Source organism: Terrapene carolina, unplaced genomic scaffold (genome assembly GCF_002925995.2).
Source record: "Terrapene carolina triunguis isolate 2854851 unplaced genomic scaffold, T_m_triunguis-2.0 Scaffold66, whole genome shotgun sequence".
In the NCBI taxonomy this organism is placed as follows: domain Eukaryota; kingdom Metazoa; phylum Chordata; order Testudines; family Emydidae; genus Terrapene; species Terrapene triunguis.
In genome coordinates this window covers 22,556,672-22,571,042 of record NW_020664417.1, presented here as the reverse complement: position 1 = coordinate 22,571,042, position 14,371 = coordinate 22,556,672, and positions in this window count along the sequence as shown.

Here is a 14,371-nt window from a genome sequence, read left to right as displayed (position 1 = left end):
TTGACTTCTGTATCAGCTGCTCCATTATCTTGCTCTAGATTGAAGTCAGATTGACAGGCCTATAATTACTGGGGTCATTTTATTTAACTTTTTTAAATACTGGCACACCATTAGCTTTCTCCAGTCTTCTGGAACATTCCCAGTGTTCCAAGACTTACTGAAAAATCAATATTAATGGTCCAGCAAGCTCCTCAGACAGCTCATTTAGAACTCTTGGCTGCAAGTTATCTGCAGCTGCTAAGGCTCGTCATTGTTTATGGCTTTGTGAAACCAGCCATTTTAAAGCACCAAATATACATATTACCGGTCTGCACTTTATTCTGTTTCCACATTACAAATGTGATCAGGTCATGACCACTTATACCTAAACTACCATTAATTTTTAGTTCTATGATCAGTTCTTCCATCTGTCAAAGTCTAATATAGAATTCCCCCATCTTAGAGGCAACAATTTTTGAGTTAGGAAATTGACATCTATAGTACTTAGAAAAAATCCCCTGGATGTTGTAATATTGGCAGCATGACACCTCCAGCATATGTCACTCAAACTGAAGTCTCCGCTTCTCTTCCTACTTGTTAGAAATAGTTGCATTGGAAGCTGGTCATCCTGTTCCCTAGTATGATTTGGTGGTCTGTAGCAGACATCAACTAATACCCATCTTGTGCTTTGTCTGTTAGGATGCTGATCTATAAGCATTCAAGATTATTTTCTTCTGAGTTATCAGGGACTCTGAAACAGGTAATGCCATTTTTGACAAAGAGTGCCACTCCCTCTCCCCTTTTGCCCACTCAATCCTTCCTAAATAGGTTATAACCATTGATTTTAACATTCCAATCACGCAAATCATCCCACCAGGTTTCAGTAATACCAACTAGATCGAATTCATGCTCCTAAATGAGCAATTCTAATTCCTCTTGTTTGTTACCTAGGCTCCCTGCACTGGTGTATAGGCAATAAAATAATTTTTTCTCTTGATATCCTTCAGTTCCTAGATTGATTTTCTTCTCAATATCTCGATATTGTGCTAAATGAGTGTTCATATCGGCCCTCTTTTTACCCTTCTCTTTTGTTATCAGTTTAACACTCTCCTGATTACTCTAGGCAGCCTGTCCCTGAGTTGGCAGTGTTGATAAACACATCAAGAAATGCTCAAACTAACAGTTTTTATATTTTAGCAGAGTGTAGTCTAAACACAGCAAAGGGATACATGCAGTGAAATCTTAAGACAAGGCTCACTGGATAATAACTAAAACCTGTGAGGGCAGTAAATCATTTACACTAAATACAAAGAAACCGTGGGTATATTTTAAGAGAGGCAAATGCTTTGATCCACTGTGTCTCATCTTCAGTGGAATCTGTGAAAACACACAGCAAAATATATTTTATAAGCCCTCAAGAAACTAAAACACAATTAATTAAGAACAGATTTTTGCCTTTTGATCCTCCTAATATTTTTGCCTTTCTCACAGTCATGCACATGTAGCAATAAGAGAATGAAGGGCTTAGGTCACTGTTGCTAAAGGCATTATTTTCTGTAACCTTTTCCTCGCACACTACTAGGAAGAGTGTGGAGCTCATGTCTACCATCACTGCATATTATCCTCCTCAAATACAGAAAGATACGCACCAATATGGAATGGTTGACCTGGCAACAGAACGTTTTCATTTCCTAATTTATCCTCCCTTTCTTTTAATAATATTTGTTTCAGCTAAGTAGAGAACAGTTCTGGCTTGAGCTATTTGGCATATGTGTAGGCACACCCAGTATGAAGGGCAATCCTGAAGCAATTCCACATTCTGTTTACTCTGCTATCAATGCACATGTAGAGATGTGAATCAACAAGAGAAATAGACTCTTGAAAATCAAAATCCCTCCGTCTGTCTACAACTTGATGCTGCTTCATTTCCCGCCCCTCACCCCTCCCAACGGTTTGTTAGCATGAGAGGTGTTGAAATATACTGTATATACTTGATTATAAACCGGTGTGTTTATAAGCCAACCCCGCAAGATGGATAAGTAGAAATGGCAAATTTTTATGACCCATTCATAAGCCGACCCTATAATTCAAGGGTCGGCAAAATCTGGCTCCTGGCCCATCAGGATAAACCGCTGGTGGGCCAAGACAGTTTGTTTACCTCGAGCATCCGCAGGCACGGAGGTAAACTTAAGTAAACAAAATGTCCCAGCCCGCCAGCAGCTTACCCTGACGGTAAGAAACAAAGCATACTGTCTCCTCTTTTGTCCAAGAGCAAGAACAGAAACCAGCTTTTTGACAGACGTCTTATTACTGGACTAGGATAATCAATTCATGTATGCCTTCTGTCTGATTTCCCTTCTTCCCCAAGTCTTTGGGAAGTTAAGACAACAAGTCTCATGTGATTCTTACAGCTTCAAATTGGGCATATCCAATCTGGTGTTCTGATCTCCGAGACATCTAATCTCTCTGCCATCAAAGCTTCTAATAATGGTTACTGGGGCTTCCATATTTCTGTACTAGGCAACAAGGTGGAATTCATCAAGATCTGCCATGCCTTCACCTACCTCATAATAGTTTGTTGAATACAGATGTTCAGTACTCCAAAGAAATGCAGAACATACTTCTACAATCCAGGAATAAGTTTTCCCAGAAGTATCTGAGTTTTTATTTATCATGGAAAAGATGCAAATTCACTTTTCCATGTGGACTCAAGCCAACAATTTTCTTCTTTGGCATTATCTGTTCCTGAATTTTTTTTACTACTTAATTCAAACAAAGCAGTCAAACCTATCTGTTATTACCATCAAAATACATTTATAGATTCACAGATTCTAAGGCCAGAAGGGATCACTGAGATCATCTAGTCTGACCTCCAGTACAGCACAGGCCATATAACTCCCCCAAAATAGGTCTTAAAGCATATCTTTTAAAAAAAGATCCAATTTTAAAATTGACACTGACAGAGTCCACCACAACCCTTGGTAAATTGTTCCAATAGTTAATCACTCTCACTGTTAAAAAAATTACAGCTTATTTCCAGGCTGAATTTGTCGAGATTTAGCTCCCACCCATTGGATTGTGTTATACTTTTCTCAGTTAGACTGACGAGCACGAGCCCATTATCAAATATTTGTTCCTCACGTAGGTACTTACACACTGTAATCAGGTCACCCCTTAACCTTCTCTTTGTTAAACTAAATAGATTGAGCTTTTTGAGTCTATCACTATAAGGCATGTTTTCTAATCCTTTATTCATTCTTGTGCCATCTCATTACCTGCCATTTTTGCTTGCCACCAAGTAGTTCAAGGTTTTTCTATCTTCAACCATCCTATAATTAAGTTTCCTGACAAGATTAATATGTACCTGCCAGTCCAAGAACTTATTCCACCTTGGGTCTAGAGTTCAGTGCTTACAGGACTGATGGAGCCACCTTCTGCACTTCTGAAAAACACTCTCTTTAGCACTTATCTTTAAAGATGGTCTTTTAAATAGCTGTAACATCTGCAGAGGCAGTGAATAAACCAAAAACCTTAATGGCTGACTCACATTTTACTGTGTTCTACAGGGACAAACAATTCAAACAAAGGTGGCTTTACTTCTTCAACCTACATTTTTGCTTAATGTGGTTTCAGATTTCCATTTCAATCAATCCATATCTTTCATCAGTGTTTTTCCAAAAGGTATATCCATTATATGGGAGGCTAGATTACATAAACTTGATTTTAGAGAAGAGATTAATCATTATTTAGGAAAAACAAAGTCCTCTAGGAAGTCACCCAGATTATATGTAGCTTTGATGACAGACTATTATCTATTCCCTGGCATCTTTTTCTATTCAAAGATTTTTCCAAATGAATGAAACTCTGCACACAGATCAGGACCTGAAGTCCCATTCTATGAGATTAAGGCAGTTTTGTGTAATGTTTCCATTGTGGAGATTTGCATCTTGATACTCTATTCATGCCTTTGTGCAACACTATACTTTTCATTTGGCATCTCACTGTGACACTCTATTGGGGAGAGCAGTTTAATCACTGCTTAATTAGTGCTTTCCCCATTAATGTATAGAGGTTGTCCTAGTTAAGCTCCCACAAGTGGGGATATGCAGAAGCAATTCTCAAAAGAGGAAGAACAGTTATTTACCAGTAACTGTTGGTCTTCAAGTGTATTGCTTCTACATATTCACAACTCTGCCCCTCTTCCCTGCTTCTTCAGAAACTTCCTAGGATTCTGTAGGGTGTATTTTTGTCCTCGACAAGCCAATCAAACACACTGCTTAGAATTTTCTGGCTTGTCTGGAAGAACCTGCTGCAAAAGAAACCTGAGGAAGTGGTTCTTGCCCTTTTTTCTGGAGTAGTCCAGCTATCTAGGTGGGGAAAATGGGTATCGCTGGTAAGACTGAGGGTGGAATTATTTTCTTCTAGGAAAAGGATGTAAATTCCCAATATCTTCAGCATGGACTTTGAGTCTTTGAGATTGTGAAGCTTCTCATCAGTCTGCTGTGAGAAAAGGGTAGGACCCTCAAACCTCCTGTGGGAAACCCAATGTTTAAAGCCACGAACTCCTGTGCATCATTATCACAGATGCCAAGGCTCTGGCTGCCGAATCTGCCCCATCTAAGGCACTTGAAGAGAGGTCCTTTGCCCTCTTCTAAGATGGCCTGGAACTCCTGCCTAGCATTCTCTGGCAACTTCAGTATGTTGCCCCCAGAGAGAGAAATTGTATCTGGCCAGCAAAGGCTTTTGCTGGTTAGAGATATGAAATTGCAGACATGCAGTGGAATAAATGTTTCTACCGAAAAGGTCCAGTCTCTTTGCTTTGTTATTCTTTGAGGTAGTAGTAGACCATCTTCGATGTACTCCATTATTTACTGTCAAGACAACCAAGGAACCTGGCAAGGCATCCATGTAGAAATATTCATAGCCCTGACAAGGGATACAGTACCCTCTCTTCAAAAAGAACAGGAGTACTTGTGGCACCTTAGAGACTAATAAATTTATTAGAGCATAAGCTTTCGTGTAGCCCACGAAAGCTTATGCTCTAATAAATTTGTTAGTCTCTAAGGTGCCACAAGTACTCCTGTTCTTTTTGCGGATACAGACTAACACGGCTGCTACTCTGAAACCAGTACCCTCTCTTGGTTCTCTTGGCTGTAGGGAGCAGAGACTATGGCATTTGTCACAGCGATCTTGTAGGTTCTAGGATACCTTTATTTGTAAGCAGAATCACTCAGGGAGGTCCTGTTGACCCAGTATGTCCATCAATTTGTGGGAACTCCCAAACCTGAATGTCAAGAGAGGAAGCATTCCTCTTTAGCAACTCTTGATAGGCTCTGTAGTCATCTTGAACAGGTGAAGACGCACCAGGCATTACAGCCGCATCAGGGGATGAGGAGGCATGTGCAAAGGAGGTTGAGATTGAGTCTCCTGCACTGAAATGGACTGAAATTCTGGTATGTGAGGCCATTCTTGAAATTCCTAGGGGTGAAAGTAATATTAAATTCTTACTGGTACGGGGGGCCAGAGGCTCAGGCAGAAGGGGGGTGTCAGCCTCCCCCAGCCAGCCCATCCAGGCTGCCTGGCCCCTACCGCCGGGGCTCCAGCGGCGATTTAAAAGGGCCCGGGGCACCGCAACAGTGGCAGCCGGGAGCCTCGGGCCCTTTTAAATCGCCGGCCGGGGGGCAGCTTCTACTAACTAGTTACACTAGTTACTAACAACTATGAAAAACTACTTCCACTAACTATATACACGAGAGAAACAAAATTCTCTGAAAGGGTGAACACTTTCAGCAGCAACCTAACATGCGCCAACTACCGATCACGGGTGGTAAGAAGGAACTAAGGGGACTGGTGGCAGCTCCACCCTTTATACCATCATGCAGCAGCACATGCACCATCCTGACAGGTATTGCCAAGGGAAAAATCTCTGGCTCAAGTACACTGGATGTGCACACATCTTACGTAGAATACCCATGTGCAATCACTTGAAGAACGTCTATTGATCTCATTAGGAGCTGCTAGGAGTTCAACACTTTTGAAAATCAAGCCATTTATTTAGTTGCTTAAGAATGGACTTAGCATCCTAATTATAAAAAACAATTTTGAAAATCTTGGTCCTAGGACTTAACTTTAGCCCATTAAAGTCAATGGGCATTGTACTTGTAATCGTAGCACTGGATTTGGCCCTAAACATGATTTTTTGATGTGATTATTATGTTGTCTTCCAATTTCACTGCCTCTGAAGCAGGCCCATGGGGACAGACTAATGGTCTGAGTGTAGGTCCAATGGGTCAGACTAATGGCCTAGTGGACATCAGAGCATTTTAACCCAAGGAATCCTGAGGTTTCAAGGTATCCTTGAATCCTCCTCTACTTGGGCTATTAAAAAGGACATTCTTCATCTACAAAGGAAGATTCAAATAGCATCATTCCCTACTGTTCTTCTCACCCTCCATGTTTGGCTTTAGGACCAGTTTTTCAGCCTCTAAAGAGACTGACTTTGCCCAGCAGATTATGAGGCTTATGAGGGGTTACTCGTTTCCCAGAAGATTATTACATGAAATAGAATGTGGAACGTAGTGGGCAGAAGCAAAGTGTCAGTACTGAGTTGGGGGTGGGGGGGAATCTTACCCTCCACTCAATAGTAATTACCTATCAAGTCTCATTACCTCAGGGAGGACCCCTTTGACATAATCCCCTGGCAATGATATGTACAACTAAGATGCACGTTAAAAAATTAAGGTCCTTACACTCTTCTCTCTCAACGCTACCAACACAATATGTCTAAAAATTACAGAGCATTCCCCTTTTCTACTTATTGTAATGTAAATAATCATATACATAGAGAAGAGCAAGACAACTTTTTAAAACATGAGCAGATAGCTCATCAGAAGCTCCATGTACTGCTGATATCCTTGAACAATCACAGTGACAATATGAGGTTGCACAGTTCAATAATCTCCCCTCAAAACACTCTACCAAAGAATTATGTCTATATCTTTTTGTGCTGATATGCTGTGTGAAAGGATAATGAGGAAACTGCCTCTCTAATTCTTCAAAAGTCTGAGGAATAGCCATCCCAAATGCCTTCCCAAGAGGGAAATATCTCCTCCTACTTTCTTAAGCAAAATTAATACATGTCAGCTGTAAGTAATTGTATTTTCTGGTAAAATAACCCCATCTGTATGCTGCCAAAGAAACAGAGACCTGTAAGTACTTTTTAAGAGGGTTGGTTCTTTACCTTCTGAAAAAGAGAGAGCTATAGTGCCTCAGTAAGAAACAAAACAGTATCAATGGGAGAGTGATGCATGCTGGCAGCATTTTTGCACTACCTGTTATGAATTCTCCCATGTTCAGATGTAAACTCAGCTTTCCACATCGCAGACCACTTACAGCTTGTGCAAATAATGTGCTCAGTCATCAGTGGGTACAACAGGGCGGGGGTGGGGAGGAGGAAAAGGGAATGCCAGTAACACAGCTTTTACAATACTCCCTGTCAGATCATTCTAAAAGCAGCATAGCTTGTGGAGAAAGCTGTTCTCTTCTGCTTTCTTAGCTGGAGGTAAGGTGCCTTTGCTGGGAGTTAACACTGCATAAGAGGGAAATAAGAGGAAAATGAACAACAAAAAATGCTGGAGCAGCAGCTGCCAGGGGAACCCTGTCTATTCTGGTAATCAACTAACAGTAAGAAAAAGATTTTTTTTTTTCCAAATGAACCTCCACAAGAGCTATCTAATTAGAAATGTTGGCATTGGCCTTGGGAGCCTGAGCTTGCCTCTATGCTCAGTTCTGCCCCATGGCAGCAACATACTGCATTACTAATGTGCCAAAGCGCTGCTGAACATGGAACAGAAATAAAGATTTAATCTTTATATATATTTAAAACTCAGTTTTTCTCTCTCAAAAAAATCTTCACTAGTGTAATGAACAAACCAAACTTTGGGAGGAATATACAGTTACAATATGCTACCAAGGAAGCATTCATCCATTTGCTATTATCTTTGAGAACTCATGGAGGATAGGAGAGATCCCAGAGGACTGGAAAAGGGCAAATATAGTACCTATCTATAAAAAGAGGAACAAGGACAACCCAGGGAATTATAGACCAGTCAGCTGAACTTCAGTACCCAAAAAGGTAATGGAGCAAATAAGCAAACAATCCATTTGTAAACACCTAGAAGAAAATAAGTCAATACATAACAGTCAACATGGATTTGTCAACCACAAATCATGTCAAATCAATCTTATAGTCTTCTTTGACAGGGTAACAAGCCATGTGGATACATGGAAGCAGTAAATGTGATATCTCTCAACTTTAGTAAGGCTTTTGATACTCTCTCACATGATCTTCTCATAAACAAACTAGAGAAATGTAGCCTAGACCAGTGGTTCTCAAACTTATTCGATTGCACCCCCTCCTTTGTGTCTGTAGTAGTTTTTGTCCCTCTCACAAAAAGAGTACATGTACTAATCAAAAAAATCAACATGCAACTCTCACTAAATATTAAAAACAGTAAGGCACTGATTCAAACAGAGCCAACGATCCATTGTAACGAGCAAAAGCAAAACTGTGACTGTGGTCAATGCTTACAATTAAACGTGCACACCGCGTCATAGCAAATGGATTAACGCACAGGTGGCAAAGACTTTGTACAATGCTATGCAAGCTTAACAGAAATCCGTCAAAATGCACAGTGCTTTTGGACAGCGCCATCTGAGGACCTGATATGTCTGGAGGAATCAGGTTTGCTAGTTATTCACTGCTGTGGGTAAAAGGTGCACAGTAAGGTTTTTTTTCTTAAAGCTTCTCACGCTCCTCCCTGCCCCCGAATACATTCCATGTCCCCCAATGTAAGAACTTGTGGCCTAGACGAACCTACTATAAGGTGGGTGCACAACTGGTTGGAAAACCATACTCAGAGAGTAGTTATCAATGATTCACAGTCAAGTTGGAAGGGCATATCAAGTGGAGTGCCAGGGGGATCTGTCCTGGGTCCAATTCTATTCAATATCTTCATAACTGATTTGGATAATGTCATAAAGAGTACACTTATAGAGTCTGAGGATGATTCCAAACTGGGAAGGTTGCAAGTACTTTGGATTAGAATTTAAAATGATCTTGACAAACTGGAAAAATAGTCTGAAATAAATAGGATGAAATTCAATAAAAGACAAATGCAAAGTACTATATTTAGGAAGGAATAATTAATTGCACAAATCCAAAAAGGGAATGGCTGCCTGCAAAGCAGTACTGCAGAAAAGGATCTGGGGATCATAGTGGATCACAAGCTAAATATGAGTCAACAGTGTAATACTGTTGCAAAAAAAGTGAACAATATTCTGGGATGTATTAGCAAGAGTGTTGTAAACCAAGTCACAAGAAGTAATTCTTCCACTCTACTCAGCACTGATAAGGCCTCAACTAGAGTAGTGTGTCCAATTTTGGGCACCACACTTCAGGAAAGATGTGAAGAAACTGAGGAAGTCCAGAGGAGAGAAACAAAAATGATTCAAGGTATAAAAAACATGACCTACAAGGAAAGATAGAAAAAATGGGTTTGTTTAGTCTGGAGAAGAGAAGACTGAGGGGGGATACGATAACAGTCTTCAAGTAAATAAAAAGTTGTTCTAAAAAGAAGGGCGATAAATTGTTTTCCTTATCCAGTGAGAATGGGACAAGAAGTAAATTGCAGCAAGGGGAATTTAGGTTAGACATTAGGAGAGCTTCCTAACTGTAAGGGTAATTAAGTACTGGAACAAATTACCTAGGGAGGTTGTGGACTCTCTGTCACTGGAGGTATTTAAGACAAGTTAGACAAACACCTGTCAGGAATGGTCCTTAATCCTCCTACCTCAGTACAGGGGACTGGACTAGATGACATATCGAGGTCCCTTCCAGGCTTACATTTCTATGATTCTGTTTTCAGTACAAGTACCATTTTTAATAGAAGCCGGAAATAAAATAATCTCTTTCCCTTCACAGCAGGTCTACACACAAAAACTCATCTAAAGAACACAATATTAAACAGGATAAGCAACATGGTGAACCGCTAACAAAACTGCTCACTTATGAAACTGGAAGAGGAAAGGGAATGCTTTTATTTCTGATTAAATTGTTTTAATCAAAATGTTAGAGTGCCACATATTTACATAGTACTCTCCTGAGCACAATAAAACAATCTGCAAAGATCTTACACTCTAATATAAATACATATGTACAAACACACACGTGCAGTTAAATAAAATACACATCTACACATCAAAGGATGTGTGCACAGCAACCTTCATTTCCTAACTTTTGAGTTCTTGACTTTGAACCTTAATGTTCTTTTAACAACTTTCTGGATGTAATTTCCTACATTAGCAACCCACCCTCCAAAAAAAAAAACAAAAGACGTTCTATAATTATGGAATCATACTGATCCCCAAAATGGGTCATCAGCAGGGTTAGGGCTTTTAGATCCACAGTACAGACCACTACTACTTGAGCTAATGGAATAAATCGTAGCAGTAATAGGCTATTATCCTTTATGTGGACCAGACACTATAGGGGGATGAGACACACACTGTCAGCTGATAGCAGAAAAATGTAGAGACTTAGGACTCTTTGGTTCAATTCCAGGATTTTGGAGGGGAATACTATTTAGCTGTCATAGTTACCACCACCACCTGTCTCATTATCCCCTCTGTTCCTACCTCACTTCAGCTCATGTCTATGTCCCCTTTCATATTCTACCTACGCCTCAGCTCCAGCTTCTGCCCCCCCTTCTTCTGCTCCTATCTAACCCCTAATCTGGCTCCTGCATCTGTGTAGTCCTAGCCAATTCCTCCATCCTTGGGCTCTTGACCCTTTACGTCTGTACCCCACATACACCCTGGTTCCTGCCTCCTTCTTTCTCTTCTCTGACCCAACATCTCCAGCTCACATCCCTTCCCCCTCTGCTTCCATTCACTCCCCTCACTTGGATCCCATCTCCTCCCTCCTCTGCTTTCCCCCAACCAGCTTCTGTCTACCTCTGCTCCCCCCAAACCCTCTGTCTCCTGCAACGCTCTCTACCCATGTCCCTCCCATTCTCTACTCTTAACACCTCTGCATTCAAGTCAGGCTATTTTCTGAGGTCAAAGAATAACTCAAAGAGTTTAATGTGCTCCAATCAGGGGGACCAGATAATTTTAGTGTTCTGGGATGGAAATTATTGACACGTAAGACTGCTTGTCCAACAGGAAGCATTTTTAATAAGTCTATCAATTCAGAAGTAATACCGTACGACTGGAGAATGGCTAACATCGTACCTATATTTAAGAAATGGGGGGGGGGGAAATAATCCAGGCAATTACAGATCTGCTAGCCTAATCTCAGTAGTATGCAAGATTTTGGAATAAATTGTGAAGGAAAGCATAATTAAATTGAAAAGGGGATGTAACGCAACATAGATTTAAATCAAAGGTAGATCGTGCCAGTCGAACCTAATTTCTTTCTTTGAGAAAATAACTGACTTTATAGCTAAGGGAAATACAATACATTTAATATACCACATGGAAAACTATTAGTTAAATTAGAGAAGATGGAGATTAGCACAAGAACTGTAAAGTGGATGAGAATTTGGCTAATGGGAAGAAGGCAACAGGTTGTGCTGAAAGGTGAACCATTGGACTAGAGGGAGATTACCAATGGAGTTCCTCAAGGATCAGTCTTGGACCTAATCTTATTTAATATTTTTACTAATGACCCGGCATAAAAAGTAGGAGAGCGTTAATACAATTTGCTGATGATATAAGGTAGGGAGGCATCATCAATACAGAGGAGGATCGGAGTAGGATATAGGAAGAGAGTGGTTAAGCACTGGAATAAATTGCGTAGGGAGGTTGTGGAATCTCCATCATTAGAGATTTTTAAGAGCAGGTTAGACAAATACCTGTCAGGGATGATCTGGATAATACTTAGTCCTGCAATGCATGCAGAGGACTGGCTAGATGACCTCTCGAGGTCCCGTCCAGTCCTATGATTCTAAGATCTGTATGACCTTGAATGCTGAAGTAACAGAAATAAGATGAAATATAATAATAACAAAGTCCAAGGTCATGCATATAGGATCTAATAATAAGAATTTCTGCTACAACTGGGGGCTCATCAATTGGAAGTGACTGAGAAGGAGAGAGATCTGGGTGTGTTGGTTGATCACAGGATGACAATGAGCCACCAATGTGGTACGACTGTGAAAAAGGCAAATGGGATCCCAGAATGTATCAGGTGAAGCATTTCCAGTAGGGACAGAAAAGTATTAATGTAAGTAAAAGTAAGACCTCATCTGAAATTCTGTGTACAATTCTGGTTACCCATGTTCAAGAGAGATTAATTCAAACTGGAACAGATACAGAAAAGGGCAATCAGGATGATCGCGGAACAGAGAGGAGACTAAAAGAGGTTGGCTTGTTTAGCCTAGCAAAAGAGGTTGTTTAAGGGATACAGTTACTCTCTATACATACATCTAGAGGGAGAGTAAAACACCAGGGAGAGTAAAAAGCTATTTAAGATAAATTACAGTGTTGGTACAACAACAAATGGGCATAAACTGTCAATTCACAAATTCAGACTGGAAATTAGAAGAAGATTCAGAGGAGTGAGGGTCTGGAACAGCCACCCAATAGGAGTTGTGGGGGCAACCAACTTAGTTTTAAGAAAGAACTGGAAAAACTGCATAATGGGCTTGCTTGTGTGGGGTGTGGACAGGGCTCAGATAACCTAGAAGTCACTTCCAGTTTGAAGCTCATGTTTCGGGGTCAGCAAGAGATTTCCCCTCCCCACCCCCAGTTCATTCTGGGTTTTTTGGTCTCCTTCCCCTATGTGGTTACCTGGCTGGTTCTTGCTCATATGCTCAGGGTCTAACTCATCACCTTTACGTGGGGCCAGGAAAGAATTTTCTCCCAAGTCAGATTAGCAGTGACCCTGCAGTACTTTTTGCCTTCCTCTGCAACATGTGGGTTACTTGGTAGGATCATGTGGGTATATCTCATTTAATTTCCTGCCACTGCAGGGGCCTCAGACATTGATGTACCTCAGTGCTCCTATTCTCTGCCTGTGGGTTTAGTTTAGTGTCCTGTGGATTGTAATATTTTGATCTAAATTTTGATTGTTGGGTTTAGCATGTGGGTGCTGGCTGGTGTTGGTAGCCTGCACTATACAGGAAGTGAGAACAGATGATCTGGTGATCTCTTCTGGCCTTAAACTCTATAGATCTTCCTCCACACTGCCTGGACTCCAGCAGGAGAAGCACTGAGGGCACAGTTCTGGTCCCTGGTGCCACTCCAGCATCTAGCAGCTAATAGGAGCAATTGAAAGGAGAATTCTGCTCAAGCCTCTACAGCCCCAAGATGGAAGATACTCAGTCCCTCTGTGCAGACGGTGCATGCTCAGTCCAGTTGGCACATAGGAACTGTGAGGGGATGAGAGCATGCTCAGTGCAGATAAAATCTACAAAGATTTAGCTGCCAAACTATAACAAGACTCCACTGTGTATGTGAAAACGGAGATTTTTCCTGAGGTTTATAACTTAGCCAAATTTGGGTAATTTTTCTTAAGAACTTCAAGAGCGAGATCCTTGACACCAGGGCAACTCCCCTTGCCAAGTTTCAAAGTGTAGGGGCGCTAGAGCTTAGTGGAATGGTTGTAATGGTTTTCCCTATCTTCATTCTTGGAAATGGCTGAACTGTTTTAGCTGAAACTTTCCATAATAGTTTAACCTGGGACAGACAGTTGGCATAGAAAATGTCAGCCCAAAATGATTGCAGCTTGGCAAAGTTATAAGCAACTTAAAGCAGTGTCTTAAAATGGGAAGTGATGGGCAGCACTACCATTTCTAACCATAACATATGTACACAGTGATTCCATTAAAATCTTTACAGTTGCTCTTTTCAAGTAATTACCATTACCAGAGTTATACTGTATTCTCTATACCAGTGGTTTTCAATCTGTGATCCACAGACCCCTGGGGATCTGCAAACTATGTCTAAGGGGTCTGTGAAAGGTTGTCGTTACCATAGAACAGTGGTTTTCAATCTGTGGCCCATGGACTCCTTGGGATCCGCACATTTTGTGTAAGATTTTCAAATGGAGGTATGGACCCCTTTGGAATTTTTTAAGGGGTCCACAAATTTAAAAAGGATGAAAACCACTGATCTATACTAAGAAGAGGCACTTTGTAAAGGTTTTCTAATAATATGTATTCAATGTTGAATAATTTAATTACAAAATCTAAAGAGCTACCTTGCCTTATGAAGGCAATTTTTCAGAAAATAATTATATTGGCCTCTTTATTAATATCATATAATAGAACTCACAGCCTAGAAAATGTTAGCATCCTCTTAAACATTAGGCTGATAGAAGGGGGTATTA